We start from the raw sequence: 23,340 nt of genomic DNA on the forward strand, positions 1-23,340 counted from the left end.
CCTGTCGAATGCCTTCTCCGCATCCAAAGTTAGGAGCAGAGAAGGCATCCGAGAGGATTCCATGAGCGAGACCAGGTCGATGACCCTCCTTGTCCCATCTGGCGCCTGTCTCCCCTTTGTGAATCCTACCTGATCTCCATGAATTAAAGAAGGGAGAACTTTAAGTATTCTATTCGCTAATAATTTGGCGTAAATTTTTGTGTCACAATTTAATAGTGATATTGGGCGGAAGTTAGGTGGCGAAATAGGGTCTTTCCCCGGTTTAGGAAGGGTGACTATTGTAGCTTCCAGCAAAACTGGGGGTATGGAGCCTGTTGACATGATTTCGTTGAAAGCTTTCACCATGTATGGGCCTAGGATTGGGATGAAGGCTTTATAATATTCATTACTGAACCCGTCGGGTCCCGGGGCTTTATCCTTTGGTGTGTGTAATATTATATTCTCTAGCTCCCGCATTGTAATTGGGGAATTCAATGCCTCTAATTGCACATTTGTTAACTTTGGAAGGTTTACTTTTTCTAAGTATGCCTTAATCCCCTCTGTTGTGGGTTGGTGTGTTTGGTTATCATCTTTTAGATTGTACAATTTCTTATAGAAATCTTTAAAGATATTAGAAATTTTTTGTGGATGAGTTTCTTTGGATAGTGGGTTATCCGGGTTGATAAGGTATGGAATAGATGATTTAGATTTTGGTGGTTTGACTTCACGAGCCATGAGTTTACTAGGTTTGTTAAAATTTAAATAGTAGGTTGCTTTCGTAGCGTTAAGTTTTTTATTATATTGAGATAATAAGACCGCTCTAAGGGTTTGCCTAGCTTCCATTAATGCTTTGTATGTGGTTGAGTTGTTTTGATTTTGAAGTGTGACCTCATAAGATTTTATGAGTTTTAGGCATTCATCTATTTTCCTTTCTCTAGCTTTTTTGTGTTGTGCGCTTATTTGCATCAATGAACCTCTTACTGCTATCTTGTGTGCTGCCCATAATTCACTATCTGTGATGTTATCTACTTTGTTTGTACTGAAAAATTCTCTCATATCCCTCTCTATTTTTTCTTTGAAAGAGGGGAGGTGAAATAAAAAAGGTGCGTTTCTCCATATTCGTGTGGGTAATAACTTTGGGGTTAGAGAAATTTCGAGATAAATAGGGGCATGGTCTGACCAAGTAGTCACTCCCACACTTGATGTAGTTACCCAGGGGAGCATATTTCTATCTGATAAAAACAGATCGATTCTAGAAAAAGATCTATGTCTATGGGAGAAAAACGTGAATTCTTTCGAGATTGGATTAAGACATCTAAAGCAGTCATATAACCCCTCCTTCAGGAGCCAACATCCAAGTGATGGGGGAGCTATTCTCTCCCTATTGCTAGAGTCTAGCTTGGGATCAGGGATCAAATTGAAATCTCCGCATAGCAGTAGGTTTCCTTTTTGAATTTTTCTTACTTTTTTAAGCATTTTATTAAGAAAGCGAACTTGTGCTGAGTTTGGGCTATAAACATTTACTAGTGTAAATTGAATGGATCTTATTGTGCATACCAGAATTATGTATCTACCTCCTTTATCAATTATTGATGATTGAATTTTGATGTCTACCGCATCTCTAATTGCTATAGTAACCCCTGCAACTTTCCTTTGTGCTTTAGCTGAGATAATTGTAGGGAATTTGTGATGTGTGAACTTTGGGCTGTGTGATTGGGAGAAATGTGTTTCTTGCAGGCATAAAATGTCTGCTTTGTCTTTTATTGCATCCCTCCAAACCGATGCTCTCTTAAATGGGGAGTTAAGCCCCTTAGTATTTAGACTCACTATTTTAAAAGACATTTGACTATGGATTTTTTTTGCTTGTACCACTCTGACTTCCTGTGTTTCCACTTTTCTTTCTTAACTTTATGAGTATTAGATTGAGATATACCCTTAACTAAAACAACTTCTTTACAACAATTAAAATTTAAACCTCTACAACATATATGCAGCCAACAAAGCCCTGTGACGGTGAAGGGGACACAATGATCCTGCTGCCACCATCTTAACAGGGCCCTGAAGTCAATACACATAAGAGCAGAAAAAAAAATAAAACAGTCAAGTAGCATCAGGAATGCAGGATAAAAATATTCCTGCTTTATTGGGGGGTAATGTTCACCTGGAGCTTTTCAGCCTGTTGACCATGCTGCTCCAAATGGGTGATGTTTCCTTTTTCAGGCGATTTCCCAGTCATTGGAGATTCTTGCCGTTTTCTGGTATGATGAGGGTTCCAACTGTTTAAGGCCCCATTCCTCCAGAAGTGCGGGACCTTCCTCCGGGTTCCTGATGGTGTGGAATACCCCATCTTTTCTCACTAGCAGCTTCAGCGGGAAACCCCATTTATATGGTATGTTGTTTGCTCTTAATGTTGCCGTTGTTGCGCCAAATTTTTTTCTGGCTTGTAGTGTCGCCTGAGATAGATCCACAAATAATCTTATGCCCGAGTATGGTTCCGGGAGATTTTGTGACTTTCGAGAAGCGGCCATTAGGAGCTCTTTTACATGGAAATAATGAAGCCTTGCTATTGCATCTCTAGGGAGGTTGTCCGGAATTGATTTTGGCTTCGGTAATCTGTGGGCTCTATCCAAAAGACACTCTTGCTTTGGGACATTTGGGAGGACTGTGTTTATTAGCTTGGTGATGTATTCGTCCAGATTTGCTGGTAAGATGGACTCAGGAATGCCTCTGAATTTTACATTGTGTCTTCTCCCTCTGTCTTCCATGTCTGCTATTTTTATCTTCAATCTATCCACCTCCTCCTCCAGCCCATAGTGTGCATCGATGAGTTCATTATGAGAGTTGGTGACTTCTGACATTTTGTTTTCTAGCTGATCAACTCTCCCACCTAGTTCTTCCATAGAAGTGTTTAGGGCAGAAGTGACATGAGAGAGATCTTTCTGGATTGACCCTTTCAATGCCAGTATCATATTCTTAATAAATGTCTCTGAAGCCGGCTGGTCAGTACTAGGGAGATCTCTTATTGGGTCCTCTGTCTCGTCTTCCCAGTCTATGGGTTTATTTGAGGTACCTGTTAGTGTAGCAGAGAGCCGGGGTCTCTGTTTGTCGGGGCTTTGACTCGGTGAGAAGCTGTATCTCTGTCCAGACGGCGCAATTTTGTTTGATCCGCGCTCGATGCTCGTCCTCGTGGCGGGTGCAGGCTCTGCCGAGCTTGGGGTTGATGTTGATTTTTCATTTGCCTCCCGCTCCGATGGGGTTCTCTGTTCCGCAGCCGTGGGCCGAGGTGGATAGCTGCCGCCGCTGGATGAGGAACATGGTGAGGACGGGTGCTCGCCGCCATTTTGTGGCAGGCCCGGTGCATGAGGTCTTGTCAGATAGAAGTCTGTGAGTCGTTTTGGACCCGTTTTCGCCAGTCTCTTCCTTGTCATCATGATATGTGGTCTCTTACTGATGTTCTCCGTTATTTTGGGAAAGCTGCGTTATGCTGGTTGTTAGTCGCTAGCAGGCCTAGAGACAGAGCTCCCTCTCACACGTCTGTCTCAGAGCTCATCCAGGCCACGCCCCCAGCTTATTTATTTTTCACTTCATCCCATTTACATCTGATACTGACGTATATTTTTTTATTTATATTTTTGTTATTATATCATCTTATTACAGACATTACCCTTGATGCTGGATCTCCACTTTAACTTTTCCTCCTTCTTTGGAACCCCCTGAAGGGCCCGGGAGAATTATGAAAACCAGAAATACTTACCCAAGAACTATGTCCATCATAATACATCTAATCGACCGGATCCAGAGACTAATACCGCAAGATTGCATCATTACCACACTGTCGCACTTACCTGGAGGTGTGGGCCGGCCCCGTAAGGGGGTGGAACTTTGCGGGTGTGTGCTGGCTGGGGCGGCTGGCGCCGACAGCAAACTGGAAGTGACGTCAGCCGCCGACAGCACACCGGAAGTGACGTCAGCCGCCGACAGCACACCGGAAGTGACGTCAGCCGCCGACAGCAAACCGGAAGTGACGTCAGCCGCCGACAGCAAACCGGAAGGGACGTCAGCCGCCGACAGCAAACCGGAAGTGACGTCAGCCGCCGACAGCAACCCGGAAGTGACGTCAGACGCCGAGATCACATGAATCATATATATGAGAAAGGATCATTTGGTATCCAGCTACCCCTGAGGAAGCCGCAGGAGCGCGGCGATACGCGTGGAGACGTTTTCTCCTCTTTACACACATGGACTTGGGTGATATTTATCTATAATCTTCACATTTCCATTCAGCTAGTATGTTTATCTTCCATTGTTGTATTATTGACCTGTACTATCTGCACTTTGTCCATGTGTATGCCAGACATTTAGGCATTAGTGAGGAGGATTACTCTGTCTTATTTTTACAGAGATAGGATGGCACATTTTGGGAATGCCTTTTAGGTGTTTTTAGAGTATACCAATAAATATTTCTATGTTTTATCTTTATTAGTGATTGGTTTTTGGTACATGACACTGACCTAGTAGTTTGTTCAGCATGTTTTGGTATTTTATTCACTGAGAATTTGTACATTTTATGAAAAACACATTCATTTAGCCAAAAAAATGTAATTTCGAAATTGCATCCGATTTTGTTTTAACTCCTGTAAACCAATTAACAAACTTCATAAAAGTTGTTTAACGTACGTTGAGGGGTGTAGTTTCTATAATGGAGTAATTTATGGGGTTTTACTTTTATTTAGGCCTCTCAAAGTGACTAATTGCTTTCTTAATGAAAATGTGAAAAATCGCACCTAACGTTTAAAGCCCCATAACATCCTACAAAAATGATAGTATGTATAAAAAACCACGGAGGCATAAAGTAGACATTCAGTGAATGTTAGTTATTACGATTTTTGGTGTTATGACTCATGTGTGGAAAAGTAGAACATTTTGAATTTCGAAAATTGCAAATTTTTCCAAATTTTCACCAAATATCTGATTTTCTCATAAATAAATGCAAAACATACCACCAAAATGTTTTAACTAACATGAATTGTCACAAGAAAACAATTTCAAAATCACTTGGATATGTTAAAGCGTTCCAAAGTTATACCACTTATAGTGACACAGGGCAGATTTGAAAAAATGGGCCGAGTCAGGAAGGTGAAAAGGGGCTTCGGCGTTAAGGGGTTAATATATATATATATATATATATATATATATATAATTTTATTTTTTTTACTTTTTTAAAAAATTTTTTACTATTTTTCAGACTCCCTAGGGTACTTTAACCCTAGGTTGTCTGATTGATCATATCATATACTGCCATACTGCAAGCACCGATCGTGGGTGCATTATGAAGCAAATGCCCGGTGAGTATGAAGAGGGCTCAGCCGGTGAGCCCTCTTCATACTCCCCCATGCGCAGCAAGATGTAAGGTTACGTCTTATTGCACTATTGCCTAAGGGAAAGTGGGCCCCATTCAGAAACCTGCTATAGGAGCCACCCTCTCCTAGTTACCCCCCTGGTCATAGCATCATATATTTTTGTTAGGATTTTTTTTTCGGTTGTGTTTCTCCCCTTCCAAGTTTTTGATGTTTTCATCAATTAGTGTATTGTATACTGCCTGTACTGTATATAATTTACTCCTCCCTGTTTGTAGATGCTTACTGATAACCAGTTTATAATGTAGGATATACAGGGGCGGACTGGCCATTGTACCCACCGGGAATTTTCCCGGTGGGCCGGTCGGTCCTGGGCCGGTCCGGAGCTGGTGCGGGGCCGGTCCGCACTCCCTAAAACTTTTCACACAATCTATAGTACCTGCATCATACGATGCAGGTACTATTGATTAGTACACAGACGCAGCGCAGCACCGCTGCTTCTGCGTCTGTGTATACACCCAGCTACACAGGTCGTGCAATTGACGTCATTGCGCGACCTGTGTAGCGTGGAGGAGGCTGACTTACCAGCTGTCAGCTGTCGCCTGCCTCCGTGTAGCTACGCGGCTTGGTGTGGAGGCGCGGAGCAGTGACGTCACTATCCCGCGCCTCTACACCAAGCCACCGAAGACCGAGGAAGACGGGAAGAAACTGCACCAAAGGGGTGAGTATGATGTTTTTTTTTTAAATTACAGAACCGGGGGCATTATTTATATGTCTGGGGGGGGGGGGGGCTGCATTATTCTATATTTGGGAATGGCAGTGGGCATAAATTATATGTCTAGGGTGGGGGGGATTATTGTATATATGGGGCTGGCAGTGGGCATAAATTATATGTCTGGGGTGGGGATTATTGTATATATTGGGCTGGCAGTGGGCATAAATTATATGTCTGGGGTGGGGATTATTGTATATATGGGGCGGGCTGTGGGCATAAATTATATGTCTGGGGTGGGGGGGGGATTATTGTATATATGGGGCTGGCAGTGGGCATAAATTATATGTCTGGGGTGGGGGGGATTATTGTATATATGGGGCGGGCTGTGGGCATAAATTATATGTCTGGGGTGGGGATTATTGTATATATGGGGCTGGCAGTGGGCATAAATTATATGTCTAGGGTGGGGATTATTGTATATATGGGGCGGGCTGTGGGCATAAATTATATGTCTGGGGTGGGGGGGATTATTGTATATATGGGGCTGGCAGTGGGCATAAATTATATGTCTAGGGTGGGGATTATTGTATATATGGGGCTGGCAGTGGGCATAAATTATATGTCTGGGGTGGGGGGGATTATTGTATATATGGGGCTGGCAGTGGGCATAAATTATATGTCTGGGGTGGGGGGGATTATTGTATATATGGGGCGGGCTGTGGGCATAAATTATATGTCTGGGGTGGGGGGGGGATTATTGTATATATGGGGCTGGCAGTGGGCATAAATTATATGTCTGGGGTGGGGATTATTGTATATATGGGGCGGGCTGTGGGCATAAATTATATGTCTGGGGTGGGGGGGATTATTGTATATATGGGGCTGGCAGTGGGCATAAATTATATGTCTGGGGTGGGGGGGATTATTGTATATATGGGGCTGGCAGTGGGCATAAATTATATGTCTGGGGCGGGCTGGGGCCATTATTTTTATGCCTGGGTCATAGTAGGAGCTCTATCAATACTGGGGTGGGTCGTGGGGGGGGGGGGGGGGTTAAAGGAGAGAAAGAAGAAATACATTATCTTTACATTATGGGGCACTATTTGTGTGGTACTAATATTGTAGGGGGCTCTATTACAGTATTTAGGGCACAGTATTGGTGGCAGCAGAAGAAGGGACAATGGGAAAGTGCAGAACATAAGACGTCTGTGTGGTAAACTCTGCAGGAAAGCTGTGTACCTGGAGGAAGAAACAAGGTGATGGTGGAACTAATGGAGAAGATGAAGAACGAATACAATCCGAGGACACGTCACCTGATGTCACTGGATGCAATAGGTGAGGATCTCATGTGTTTTCTGTAGTTGTATATGGTAAATACTGATTTTTTTCATGTTCGCTTCTGTGTATATATGTAGTATTATAGTAGTTATATTCCTGTACATAGAGGGCAGTATTATAGTAGTTATATTCCTGTACATAGGAGGCAGTATCATAGTAGTTATATTCCTGTACATAGGGGAAGTATTATAGTAGTTATATTCTTGTACATAGGGGGCAGTATTATAGTAGTTATATTCTTGTACATAGGGGGCAGTATTATTGTAGTTATATTCCTGTACATAGGGGGCAGTATTATAGTAGTTATATTCTTGTACATAGGGGGCAGTATTATAGTAGTTATATTCCTGTACATAGGAGGCAGTATTATAGGAGTTATATTCTTGTACATAGGGGGCAGTATTATAGTAGTTATATTCTTGTACATAGGGGGCAGTATTATAGTAGTTATATTCTTGTACATAGGGGGCAGTATTATAGGAGTTATATTCCTGTACATAGGAGGCAGTATTATAGTAGTTATATTCTTGTACATAGGGGGCAGTATTATAGTAGTTATATTCCTGTACATAGGGGGCAGTATTATAGTAGTTATATTCCTGTACATAGGGGGCAGTATTATAGGAGTTATATTCCTGTACATAGGAGGCAGTATTATAGCAGTTGGCTTGTATATGGGAGAAGGTATTGTAGTAGTTTTATTTTGTATATAGAAGGCAGGATTGAATGTGTTATTGTAGCATTATTCCTGTACATAGGAGGCAGTATCAATATATTCTTTTTCTGAATTCTACATGTATGGCACAGGGGAAAGGTAATTAAGGCATAATTTACTGATCGACAGGTTACATTCCTTGCACATTAGATTCACTTACTAGCAAAAGATGTTCTTGTTTTGCATCAAGGCCATCTACCAACAATTTGTCCACATTATCTGACCACACCCACTTGTTTTGACTCCACCCATAAGATGGGGCCACTTTTATATTTTTTTCCAGGGCCATTTTAAATTCCCAGTCCGCCCCTGAGGATATACATATATAGATATTATAGTATACACCTCTGTGTAGTGTCCATACTTCCATCTCTATTTCTGCAGAAATGTCACCTACAAATGACTTTGTAAGAAGCAGGAGAAAGATTTTATTGCAGGCATTTGAGTTCTGGTTAATATATGCATGATTTATCTGTGAGGGTAATGGATCCTATTGAGCAGAGGAGGCTATAAATTTTGAAGAGACCCCTGTACAAGGTGGTTGATGGGGGAGTCTGGAACCATTCCAGGAGAAAGTCGATACGGTGTGAAATGGAACAATAGGATAAATAGGGAAGTTTTAAATAGGGGTAAAATGATAATGGTGGCAGAGACAGAAGACGGGGAGATAGTAAGTGAGAGCAGAGATAGGGCAGGGACAGATGGAATAATCAGAGACAACAGGCCAAAGGTAAAATGAAGGACAAAGCTACAATGGATGATCAGTTATACGCACAAAATATCACAAAACCTGTTCACATCCTGGAAGGATTCCATTATAATTATTGCCACTTCTCTGCAGTCATAACTATGTCATATTGTGTCGTCCTATGTCATGTCAACTATTTGATGTGATGTCACCTTTGTGAGAAAAGTGTGGAGACATTGAATAGGTCCACAGCAATTGCTTCCAATTGATGCTCACCCAAAATTCCCACCATTTACTAAATAATAATCAAACTTAAAGCGATTGTATGGTCATAGACATTTTCCAGCATGTTTTAGATAAACAAAAGTCTCTGCTTAAACTAATTTAATGTTACTAAATATTCTTGGTTGTTTTGTAGATAAGATAAATTAGCTTAGATTAGATGTCACTGCTACTCCTGCAACACAAGTCCCGGGTCACAGGCGCACCCATGTACCTCCCTGTGCACCTAGAGCTGCAGCTCTTACCTTCCCTCGTTCCAGTGGTGGTCCCCTCGCTTCGGCACGTGTGTCCCTGTTTCCTACAGCGTGCACGTGCTGGTTTTCTGAGATTTAAAGGGCCAAAACATGTTGGTTTGTACTCCATAAAGCATTCTTTAAAGGGAACCTGTCACCAGATTTTACCTCACTTACTACTACAGGTATAGTATGAAATACCCTTTCTGGAATCCCCTCTTTTAAAGAGGGTATTTAGAAAGGACATTTCATTCCCTACCTGAGGGGCTAGTATTTAAAGGGGTATTCCCACAAAGACAAGATTTTTAAATTTACTCAGGATAACAAAATAACACTTTTGAGTCTGCACTGTGGCTTAGGGAAAGATCTTCTTCATGGGTGTCCCATATTACCTTACATGAGGCAAGTAGGCAGGTGACAGTTTTGGGGGCCTCAGTTTAGGGCTCACTGACCTGTTTGCGTCCCTATCCACCATTACAACCATTGCAAGTACAAGATCCTAATAGGGTCACTAATTTAATACTTGTGCTGGTAAAGTTTCTGTAAAGCCACTGGGAGCCACGGGTCATGTGATCTACAGGAAGTAGGAATAGAAACTTACTGTGACGTCCTGTGTCCTGCTGCTTCCGGTCATTTCAGTCATTATTGTCTGAAAACACCATCATAATAACTCCCATAGTAATAGTTGGAGGGGCAAACGGATGTCCTTAGCACACACATTCAACCACTGCTTTCGGAGGAGTTATGCATGCCCTACTCCATCTGCTGGCAGCAGACATGGGACAAAACAGATCACACGACCCACTGGTCCCAGAAACCTTCACAGGGTAAATACTGGGGCACATTTACTCACCTGTCCCGTTGACGCCGCCGATCTGGAATGTCCGACGAGGATTTGGGTCTGCCGCGATTCACTAAGATTGTGCGTCCAATTTCCTGTGCTTCCAGTGCATGTAAGTGCTGATATTGCAAAAAAAGGCTTTTAAAATTATGCAAAGGAGCCTATGGAGCTCCAGGCTCATTAGGTGTTAATGGAGCCTGGAGCCCCTAAGGCTCATTTTTGAATCATTTTTAAAGCCTTTTTTTTCTTAAAAACCAGGGCATAATAAGATAAAAGAAGAACATATCCTGCCAGAGGGGGCACACACCAGTATGTCAGTGTGTTTGGTTTACAGTCCTTCATCCCAGTGGTAGATGTCATTTAACTTGGTTTCTTCACACTGTCTGTTGTGGACAAAATGATCTGCTTTTTGAATTTGCTTAAACCTCAAATTTTGCCAATTTCTCATAGTTAAAGTGGGTTCATGGAACAAACCTCTACACGTGATTCTGTAAAATATACTGGATCTAAATTTTAAAGAAGAGGACATTGGAAGATACAGTCTTTGGAATTAAAATGTTACAGCCTACACAGCAACAGCAAATACTGGAAAACATCATTCTTTATTTCACAGTTAGAAGGACACAACCAGGGAGGAACCTGGTACTTTCTATACATGGTTGACCACAGGATGCCCATTTATGCCACAGCAGTTCTCCCATATTACTGAATGTTTACCAAAAAGAAACCTATATGGAGCAGGGGTTGTTCAAAAAAGTAGTCTGGGACTGGGGTTTGAGGTGGCAGTAACATATTGAATATATTTTAACAGTCCACAGCTAATACAGATCTCCTCAGCACCCCTTCATCTATTATAAAAATTACCAACGCCTCCGAGCAGTTATAGGGTACTGATTTGTGCAAATGTCACAAAGTGCTGAGCTACAGAAATTAAATCTGTGACCTATTCTTCATGAAACCTGAGACAGTTTCATAAATTTGTCTCAAATCCATTCAACAACACACCCCCGTGTGTGAAGGCCACAGAAGGGATAGACTATGCTGTGGCCTGGATCTCTCTCTCTCGAGAATATTTTCCAAAAGGCTGCTGAGGCTTTGGATGAATGAACTTCTATTAATAAGTTCAGGAGTTCATTGCTTGTTTGACAAAACTCTTTAGGTCAAAGGTGATGGTCTCGGTGGACATCAGGCCTACAGGCATGATGGTCCATGTCTCCAAGGCCTATCATATTTTAACAAAATAATAGGGCGTACCAGCAAGGGCTGGACAATAGCAATTCAAGTCATATGTAAGTTATCAGTCCTTCCCAAAAGTCCAGTTCTATTCAATTAGTTGGAAAAATCTCTTTGTAGGAGAATTTTAGAGGTTTGGGTATTACAACCAGATGATAGAACAGTTCATGTCCACCTTTTATTTGGCTCAATTTTTTTTACAAGCAGCTTAAACTAGATCTAACCATTGTGATGTGTGAACTCAATCCGTTGTTTTCATGAATGAACTTGTTCTGTTGAAACATGAAAGTTCCTCTTGAGTACGATAGTCTGACTCAAAACGGGAAATTGGCACATGAGATAGGCCATTTGGTTCTCATCTGTTGTCAAACTCTTTCTCCTTCTCTTGGCTGGATTTTCTGTAGGTCATCTGACTTTTACATGGGAGTGACCCCGTAACCCATTAAAATGGCACATTATACTGATTATATTAAGAAGCCTTTTAAAGATTGCATAAAGAAAGAACATGAACATGAGACGTACAGAATCTCCCATGGCTAGGTCAAGATGCAGCAGTGAGGTGAAATTCCTCCAAAGCTTCTGTGTTTCTTCAGTTTTGTGTGAAAATTGACTTTGCTGTATACAAAAATATCTATAATTATATAGTTATAAGAGGCAAAAGGTTGCATTTTTAATCCTGGTGTCTGAGTGGCCTCATGGGCCCTACTCACACTGTAAGAGACTAAGAAAGTCAATGTAGAGCAGGAACCAGCTACACCAGTCATCCATATACTATATAGAAAATATATACACTACGGTAATAGTCCTCAACCACACTAGATCTCCAGTTTTCACAAATCTACAACTCTCTTTAAGAGGTGAAAGCTCCAGGACATACTTAGAGCTGTAACATGTAGATCATTCCTTACTATTTAAATTTAAAAAAATAAGTTTCTGGACAAGGTTGAATGAGGATAAATTATAAATGCATAACAAATGTTATAAGATCCAGTACAAATTACTTCAATATCATTTTTTTTTGTAAACAAGCCCAGTGCAATCATCACGGATATGTCAGAGGGTGGGGGAAGGTGTAATAGAAACCTGTACCAAAATGTGTTTTCTGCTTTGTCTCTCATTGCCGTGCAAACTTGATTGTATTCTCATTTCCTGCTCCCACATAATTCTTGCTGCATGATAGTCATCGGGTCACTCCATGATGATAGTACATGTGGGTCAACATCTCCCCTTATCTGTCTCTAGGGCTATGAAATGGAGTATTGTTTCCTGTGCCGTCTATGCACCAGGCTTGAGTTCACAGTCAGGGCGCTGGCGTATGATACAGCCCTCTGTCATTGTTATGAGATTTCAGCATATGACAGTGACACATAGAAATGCAGGGACACTGATTGTAAGCTCAGAAGGTCAGTGCATTCACTTGTGGTCATGCGCTGCTTAACCTTCATGACTAGAACCCCGAATACTTATGATTCACTGTTTATGCATATAGTGTATGTGACTTATCGTGATGAAGGCTTCCTAAGCTGAGGGCTTCTGTCACCATGTTTAATGCCTAACACCCCCATCTCATTGGCTTCTCTTGCCTATCTTCCATATAGCACATTCAAGATTAGCACTGTGTTAAAAATCTCAAGTATACCTAGAAATTGGGTGTAAATATAACAGGTGTTGGGAATGACATTTGTCTCCTATACTCTGAGGGCACCCAAAAGCCCCTTTGCCACATTGCACTGTGATACCATACTTGTTTTATGACCCAACTTGCTGTGAGGAGCATCGAAGTGAAACTTACAGTAGAATTGTATTCTAATATTTCATAACCCAATTCACATAATCAATCATTTTCTACATGTTCTTTGAGGGTACATAGACATTATTTTATGGTCTCTGAAGGATGTGACTCTAGTCCAAACAGTTACTTTAAAGGACATCTACCATCAGGATGAAAGACTGTATGCAAATGAGCCTGAGGGGCACCATGCTCCATTAACACCTATGGAGCTTGGAGCCCCTCAGGCTCATTTGTATACAATCATCCTGGTGGTAGATACCCTTTAAGTTTGGTGGACCCAACACATCCATAGTTGGCCATTCATTGGAATGATTACTTTGTAATAGCCACGGGGGTCTCTAAAACCATACACATGGTGGTCATTCCAGGCTGACCCTAATCACTAAAGTAAACTGAGGACCCATGATTCTTTTTAGTATATTCACTGAATCTTTTACTAAAACAGAAGGGGCAGAAATCGGTTAAAGTAGCCAATAACTTAGTATTCTTATGCAGCGTTATATTTCCATTTTAGGTGAAACACAAATTCCTTAACATTGATGTTTGGACTAAAACCAATTTGCTTGTGGCAATGGTTTAAGATTCACACTGTGATAGCTGTAAATAATCCAACATCAGGCACCATGTCAATAAGTAACTAAGAGAAAATGTGATGCAACATTTGGAATAAATTACAATGCACACATGAATTACAGACATCAACTTCTATAGAATATATAGAAGAAACCTCATTAATGTGACCGGTCTACTAACATGGAAATACCCCGGGCTCCAGTGATGTCCCAAGATAATGGAGCATGGAAGTTCAATCTTTCAACCATGGCTTTGTGCCATAACATAATTGACTCACATATGGTGACAGCACTGTTACGGCTGTTTTATATAGTGAACTAACTCACTTTCGTGACTGGGTTCCATCCCCACTGTGATATGTGCCACATTAACTCATAACGGCTGCATATAGGGGTACAAAACAAAGGGGGAGCCCTCTATAAACCCATTGGGACCCAACCAAAATGACTATGGATTGCCATTAATGCCTTGTAAATATGTTCAGGAGAGTGCATATGGTAGTGGTTTCATGGTTAACATTGCCCTCTTAAAGCGGTTTTCCCACAAAGGAACATTAGGCCCTATACACAGGATAACTTGCTGATCAATGGGGGGTCTCAGTGCTGAGCCCTCCGCAGATCGCGGAGGGCGATTGTGGATTTCTGTCGCATGAAAGCCGGTGCAGCTGTGCCAAAATCTGATTGTGTGCAACACAATCCCCTGTTAAATACCTGTCACAGCCGTGCAAAACCCGAAAATGGTGGAAAATCCAATGAAAATGCGGCCCCTCCCCTTAGTAAATAAGCCCCATTGTTACTTAAATAAGAAGGCAATGGTCACAAACGTTACAAATAGTCACATAATGGTCACATAATGGTCACATAACTCAATACAGGTGGTCCCCTACTTAAGAACACCCGACTTACATACGACCCCTAGTTACAAATGGACCTCTGGATGTTGGTAATTTACTGTAGTTTATCCTTAGGCTACAATAAACAACTATTACAGTTATCTGAGGTGTCTGCAATGAAGCTTTAATGTTAATTATGGTTCTTATGACAATCCAACATTTTCAAAATCCAATTGTCACAGAGACCACAAAATTTTGGCTGGGGCTACAATTATAAAATATACAGTTCCAACTTACATACAAATTTATCTTAAATCTTGTATGTAACCTGGGGACTACCTGTAGTACAGTTGACCACATGAAACTACATAAAATAATTTAGCATGTTAAATAGCTTTTTTCTCCACTTATTTCCTAATGTTCCCTTTCTGATTAAATTAGAAATACCGTAGTCTGAAATTAATTCTGATTTGCTCTTAAAACTGACAGAAAGTCAGATTACCCACCTATTATCTACCTACCAGCCCTGAGAGGACTGCAAATTGTAGATAGAAATTACAGAAAGGAAAACTACCAGAAATTAAAGATCACATTCCTAATAATTCCCGGAAACAGTATTATTCATGTGCATGCACTAAGTTAAAAGCCGATATATACGCTTTAAGGAGTTAAAACATCAAAGAAGAACAGAATGTAAATAAAAACTCAATAAATGTCAGGGCCTGCTATTAGGAAGATCATGAGTGGATCCCTTCCAAAGGCAAATCCTATGTTACTACCTCAGGCTTGATTTTAAGGCTTCCTGCAAACAAGGTGTTTCATATCTTCCTTGAAAAGCATCTTGAATAAGAAGACTTTATTACTGCACGTAATATGGGTCACATTTAGAGTCAGTAAACACTCTTAATTTCTAATAAAAGAGGTCCAATCACATATGTAGTCATGGGTGCCCTGGTGGAGGTCTATCACCTCACCCCAGGGGTGTAAATCATTGTTTTCTCTATTAAAACATTTCAATCAGTTCCTGACACTGGGGTGAAGGGGGACATTTTTAATAAAAAGCCAAGAATTCTCCATAATCTATTCCAGAAGCAGTTTACATATTAATTCCATATCCAGTATGTCTTGCTGTAGCTTGGTGATAACTCCAAAGACGGCTGTGATGGTATGAATAGGATTCTTCCTAAAAGTTATCAGGCGCTGTAAGGGTTACCAACATACTGCAATCACATATAGTTAACAAAAAGCCCAGCAGCTTTCCTTTCCTCCGTCAGCACTAAATATTCACCTCTGTGGGTGGAAATCAGTCCCGGACCAGAGAGGATAACATTGGTTATAGTTCAGCTTGAATTAATTTACAAGGTTTTGGCGTAAAGGACATATTCCTATTGTGTTTCACCTGCATATAACCTTGTTTTCCAGAATTCCCCAAACGTACACCTGTCAGAAGCCATCCTGTATGTGAAATAATAATCTGATAAGAAGCTAGATAGGAGAATAATTAATTCTGTCTCCATGTTTTCAATTAAGATACAGGAATAGTAATAAAGCAGTCTGGGTCCGATGTGGAACATACTTTACAGAAAGGAACTTTATCACTAAATTAACTGAAGGGAATTTCTCTCCCTGGTGACGTGCAAGTGTATTAAGTTGGATCATTTCAGCTTTTTCGATTATTCAGAATACATTTGCAGACAAATTTACTTTGTGGAGTTTACACTGCTTGGTGCACAGATGGTTGGGCGCAGGTATAATTAGGCAAAAGTCTGTGGGATTCATTGTTTAAGGTCGGAATAATAAATATTGGTTTACTTTTTGCTTATCCGCCCATTTCCTGGGGCTTCCCTCAAGCTATTGGGAAAGGTTGCCTTGAGTTCCCAATAACCCCTTCCCGAAATGTGACATAATAGTATGTCATGCGTCGGATGCTGGTACATGGAGAGGGAAAATCCCCATATACTGCCATACTGTAGTATGGCAGTCTATGGTGGGATCAATCAGAGAACCTAGGGTTAAAGTATAATAACGTTTTTTCAGTGCGTTTAACCCCGTAATGGAATATAGTGCCCAAAGTAAAAAACTGTACTTTTTTGCCATTTTGAAAAATATAAATAATTTAATAAAAATTGATTGAAAGGACGCACAGTCCTAAAAATGGTAGCACTGACAACGTCATCAAAAGTCGCAAAAAAGGACACCACCTATAGCTCCGTACACGGAAGTATGAAAAAGTTTTTAGCGCCAGAAGATGGCAAAATAAAAACTTTTTTTGTGCAGGAGGATTTAATTCTTGTAAATGTATGAAAAAACATAAAACCTATACAAATTTGGTATTCCCGTGATCATAGTGACCAAAATAATAAAGTAGACATGTCATTTGGGGCACACAGTGAAATCTGTAAAATCCAAGCCAACAAAAAAAAACGCCCAAATGCGTTTTTTCACCATTTTCACTGCATTTGGAATTTTTTCCCGCTTCCCAGTACACGGCATGGAATATTCAATACCGTCACTATGAAGTTCAATTTGTTAAGCAGAAAACAAGCCATCACACAGCTCTGTACATGGAAAATAAAAAGTTATAGATTTTTGAAGGTGGGGAGTGAAAAATGAAAACGCAAAAAAGGAAAAAGGGCCTCTGCGGGAGAGGGTTAACAGTGTGCAGAAGATGTGGTTGCATTTGAGCCCAGGAGCCTTAAGGACCAATAAAGTGTCTCTTCCCCATATTTAAGAGCGGTATTACAAATCAGTGTTATCCGACTGTGGAGCTGTGGATCATAACTTGTAAAAAGCTACAGTATATGATTGTTCTATATAGATAAGAGCACCCAACTTTCAGATGACTCCTAGTTACAAATGGATCTTTCTGCCCACTGTGACCTTTGTCCAAGCTCTCTGGTAATTTACTGAACTTTAGGCATAGACTGCAATGGTTAACATAAGGGTTTTGAAATATGTCTGCAACAAAGCTTCCTTGTTCCCAAGATGGCCCAAAATTAGGAAAATCTTGTTGTCACAGTGACAAAAAAATTACTTTGTTTGGAGTTACACTTACAAAATATACCAGTTTTACTTCAGAACAAACCTACAAAACCTATCTTGTACATAACTGGGGCACAGTCTGTATTATCATTATTTAGTCGCAGCCCACAGGAGCATGATGAGGTAAGAGTGGTAGCTGAAGTTTGGTGGTTGGTAAGGAGCTTCTCCTACGCTCGCATCCTACTGCCCACCGTTCTAATACAGCTCTACTGGTGCTGTGTCAATCGGACACCTAAACCAGGATCAAGGATTGTAAACCAAGCACACTGACATACTTGTGTGCCCCCTCTGACACCATCTGCTCTTCTTTTATCTTCTTATGCCCTCCTTTTTTTTTTTTTTTAACAAAATAGGCTTTTAAAATGTAGCAAATGAGCTCTCAAGCAATGGAGACTCAAGGCTATATTACCATCTTTGGAACCCAGAGTCCCTCACACTCATTTGCATATTTTGAAACTCTTTTTTTTCTTAAAAGCAATGGCATAGAGAGCTTAAATCAGAGTGGATCCTGACAGAGGAGGCACATACCTGCATGTCAGTGTGCTTGGTTTACAATCCTTAATCTTGGTGGTAGATTTATTTTAATGGAAATCCCTAAAAATCAAGCATAGTAAACCAGGGAGACTTACTCATAGATCCAGGTACTGTGGCTGTGGCAATGTTCTTATATTTGTTATCCATGGATTTCTTCTTTCTAAAATACCATTTTAAAATTATGTTGATGAGTCTGAAACAGGGTGTAACTACAGCGCTAGCAGCCATAGCAGCCGCTATGGGGCCCGTAGTGTCAGGGGGCCCCATCATCTGACCTGACACACTAAAGAGTGGAGGATGTGCACATTGTAAAGCATACTGTGTATGTATGTGATGTGTATATGCTGTATAAGGTGTGTGGTGTCTGTATATACTGTATGTGGGTATATATGCTGTATGTATGAGAAATTCCCCCCTCCAGCTGTGTGCTGAAATCTCCTCTGCTGCAGTGAGATTACATCAGGCCAAAGGAAGCAGAATGCTGGGAGAGCATGGGGAAGAAACACAGTGTAACAGCCTGTGGATCTGCAGCTCTGGGAATCACCCCAATAGCTTTTTTTTCAGCTCATTGACATAATTTTAAAAGTTTATTTTCGAAGGAAGGAGGTCATGGATAACAAATATAATAAGATTACCACAGTCATGGTGCCTTGAGCTATGAGTTAGTGTCCCTGTCTTATCATGCTGGATTTTAATGGTAGATTTCCTTAAATACTCAAGGTGAACATGGTACATTTTCAGTGCAGGACTTGGCAAGAGTGTAGCCAGGGCAGGGACTAGTATGAAAGAGTTATGTATGCCAGGGGCAAGCAAAGTGGCAATGAGCTACTTTGACGTTTTCGACATCCAACTAAATATCAGAACGTAAAACCTAGCTGGGCTGGGCAATTCTGGGCATTGAAGGTGGTGGATAAAAGAAGGACTAAGGATTCTCTGCATGACAATACTGGACCAGTGGCGTAACTAGAAGCTGATGGGCCCAGTGCAAAGTCTGTGCCAGGCCCCGACTATAATGTAGTAATAGTCTTCTCACATGGGAAAGTAACCCCATAAGGGCCCCCTAAACCTCTTGGGCCCAGGTGCGATCGCAACCTCTGCACCCCCTCAAGTTACGCCCCTGTACCGGACTGCATGACCTGTAATAGTATCCTCCAGTATGTCTCTTTGTAATGCTGAATATTCTGTGCTCCACCTTTTCTGGCCTAGTTTTTGACATTATTAGCGAATCAGTTTTGTTTGGAATGTTCCTTTTAGTGTCTCTCTCTTCTAATTTCCTTGGACTCCTTGATTCAATTGTGACTGATGAATGGCATAGAAAACTTAAAGGAAAGAATCTGACCCTCTGTCTACCACTTAGATGTCCCTTGCCATATAAGAGCTGAACTTGTGCACTGCCAGAACCCCCCTTCACACCTATAAACTCATCCCGGTAAATGTCTCTTGTTACCAATCTCTTTAATGTGAAGGCCGCTTGCCGCGGCTCATCCCTTCTCACTGAAGTTTTTATTGAAACCACTCACATAAAGCAGGAAATCTATCTCAGAAATTGGATCAGTTGAAAGATGCACAGTAACCTTTGTCAGCCAGCAAAGTGATTAGATGTGTCTGCAGATCAGGCTAAGATAGGACAAGGTCTTGGGACTTTTATCAGATTTCTTCTCTCTTACACGTCAGCTGTGGCCCTAACCCAAAAGAAAAAAGTGGTGGAGGTTTCATGTGAACATCTGTTGCGTTGTTTGGTGTGATGCTCAGTGCTTGTCGTGTTACACATGTTTTCTGTCTAGAGTTTTTCCCTTATTAGCTATATGAGATATGCTTTAACGGCCCCCAATAGACAGAATTTTAAGCAGATCACTTTTCAAAGGAAATGTACTTTGGCTTCTCTTTCTTGTCCCTTTGGCTGTGGCCAATGTGATTGCTGCAAATCAAAGCAAAGTGTCAGCAGAAAGAGTAGAGGCTTGGAGACTCAGCTCTAACGACACGTCTATATTAGTAAATAATTCTATTCCTCATAATATTTTATATATATATATATATATATATATATATATATATATATATATATGTAATATTTTTTGTTCTCTGTGACAATAGGATATTAAAAATATTGGACTGTCATAAGAACCAGAATTAACAATAAATCTTAATTGCAGACACCTGTGGTAACTGTTATAGCTGTTTATTGTACCTAAGGCTAAAGTACAGTAAATTACCAACATCCAGAGGTCCGTTTGTAACTAGGGGTCGTATGTAAGTCGGGTGTTCTTAAGTAGGGGATATAAATTGACAACTGGATTTTTACCAGAAGGAGGCGTGCCCCTACACTGTCTAACACTGACCAGTTCTGCCAGTACTGGGGTACAATCAGGAAGGTAACACCAATTTGTCTATTTTTTTTCATTTCTAGTAGGAAAATCTCATCACAATTAAAAGTCTCAATTCATTATAATATGAAAGATGATCCAGAATTTTTTATAAGAAATATATTTTTTTATTAAGGCCCTTTTAGGCATATTACATAGAATTTGAGGTGCAACTTTATAGGGGTATTGTTAACCTAGATATTTATAATTTATCCACATCACTTTTGGACATGCAAACACTTCGCTTAGGCTGGGTTCACATCATGTATTTTGCTTCCATCTGACGTTAGCTGAAACGTATATGTTTAAAAATTTACAAAAACTGATTCATATTGTGGCATCCATCTATGTTTATTTGACGTTAACATCCGTCACATCCTTTTGTATCTGTTTTTCACACAATCCTTTGTCTTTTTTTGTGAAACAATTCAAGATGGAGAATTTTAACACCCATATTTGGGCATAACACAGATGTGATGGAATTGATGCATACACTGGAACACTTTCTGCATATGCCATCCATAGACACCAATGTTAAAAAAAAAGTATAAGTTTTTTTTTGATTTGCAGCAATCTTATTGGCCACGACCAAAGGGACAAGAAAGAGCAGCCCATGTTTTTCTCAACCAAAAAAAGAATGCAGGAGCAGAGGATAACAAACGTATACTACAGGCGGTTCCCTACTTAAGGACACCCACCCGACTAACAGATGACCCCTAGTTAAAGACAGACCCCTCTGGCCGCTGTGACCTCTGCTGCAACTCTCTGAATGCTTTACTATAGTCCCAGACTGCAATGTTCATCTGTAAGGTGTCTGTTATGAAGCTTTATTGATAATCCTTGGTTCATTTACAGCAAAAAAATGTAAAACAACCACAGCTGTTCTGTTATAGATTCTACCTGCACACAAACGATTGTTAACAATGGATCCGTGGTCTGTGATCTGTGTACCATCAATGTTTTATCTGTCGCTGAGACGTATATATGTTTAACCCGTAATTGCAGATTCGTTAAGTAGGATGGCGAATTATGTCACTAGATTGTCCCAACCCCTTCAAGGTTCACATGATTGTGTTACCTATAAAGTGATTGGCAAATATTGATGAAACCGTGTGCCTTTACACCTTTCAATAGATAAGATGACACCTCTTCTTTATTGTTTGCATAAGTACAATTACAGAGATACCAAATTTATATATCGTAGTTTATTTATGTCTTAATAGCTGAATTCTAAAACCTTGCAATAAAAAATACCTTGCATCTTCATATTCTAAAACCCTAACCTTTTTATACTTCAAGTGTACAATAACAGCTATAGGAGCAACAAATCGGCACCCTTAGGTGCTGTGGTTTGGTCGACTGCAGCACCTAACAGGTTAAGTGACCAGATCGGTGTTAGCACCGACCATGGCAATTACGGGCCGGCCGGTGTCAGATGTGTAACAAAGCTTCGACCCCCCCCCCATGTATGGAGAGTGAGCCAGTCTGTGAGCCCTCACATACTCCATATAGGTTTACTCAGTGGGAGGGGAGAAGTGTAACGGCATGTGAAGCCACAGCACAGAGGGGCTCAGAGCCCTTCTGGCTCATTGCCATCATTTTAAAAGTTGATATTAGAAGGAAGGAGGCCATGAATAACAGATGTAAGTAGATTACCTCAGTCACGGTGCCTGGATCTCTGAGTAAGTGTCCCTGGTTTATCATGCTGGATTTTGATGGTAGATTTCCTTTAAGTGCTAATCTTAGCTGACTACATCCCAAGCTAGAGAAACATGAGAACCATGGTAAAGTCTAAACCCATTGTCTAGTACTCAGCCTTCTAACCTTGTTACATTCTATGGATTGTAACATAATTAATTAGTTAGAGTGAATGAAGTGCAGTAATCTCTGATCACATCCTAAAGATTATTAAGTACACTGAGAGGCATTAAGGGACATTCTTCTTATCTGGCCTTCTACTTGTCTAATCTTTCCTCATAAACTAGATAGTAGAAAATACCATCAGCTAATCATCATTAAGGGCTATTAGGTAACACTAGACACCATTATCTTCGCTATGTCTTACCTCAGGTCACGCAAAAATGAACAGTATAATCAATCCTATAGTGTGGATGAATGGAGGAACAGATAAGGTGCCTAGGTTTACATGGAGAGGAAAACTTATTCAATGTGTATAGAGACCATATGAAGTACTTATTGAGCACATTTGTCTCCTATGTTTGGGTCTTGTGGAATATTCAGAACCTCTATGGCTGATGCCTTTTATGTTGGTGGCTTTCTTCAGTGTATTTTTTTTAATATAATTGTATTCTCACATAAAATAAGGTACACCTTTGTTCTGGTGATCAGGTAAGTAGTTTGGCTTCATATGGAATTAACATTTTTTTGTGTGTGTTTGTCAGATAAATTTGTTATTTTCTTGCCTTTATTTTTCATCTTTCCGGTTTCTCATTGGGTGTTTGCATGGGTTTCCTCTGGGTCCACTGGTTTCCTCCCACACTCCAAAACATACTGGTAGGTTGATTAGATTGTGAGCCCCTTTGGGGAAAGGGACCAATTTGTCAAATTTGGCAGATTTTGCAGCGCTGTATAATCTGTGTGTGCTATTTAAATAAAGAATTATTATTATTATTATTCTACATGGCTTTCATTTTGTTATCATCTATTTAACTGTGTGTCATAGCTCATGAATACTAGTCTTGTAGTGCAGCCAAGAATGTTGAGTCTAATTCTCCTAAACACCCCCTCCACGGCCCTGTCAGTCGGGGACCTGTAAGAATCGCCGACAGCAGCGCATATATTGTGCAATCGTTGTCGACTCTC

The sequence above is a fragment of the Engystomops pustulosus genome, chromosome 6 (assembly GCF_040894005.1).
Source record: "Engystomops pustulosus chromosome 6, aEngPut4.maternal, whole genome shotgun sequence".
Classification (NCBI taxonomy): domain Eukaryota; kingdom Metazoa; phylum Chordata; class Amphibia; order Anura; family Leptodactylidae; genus Engystomops; species Engystomops pustulosus.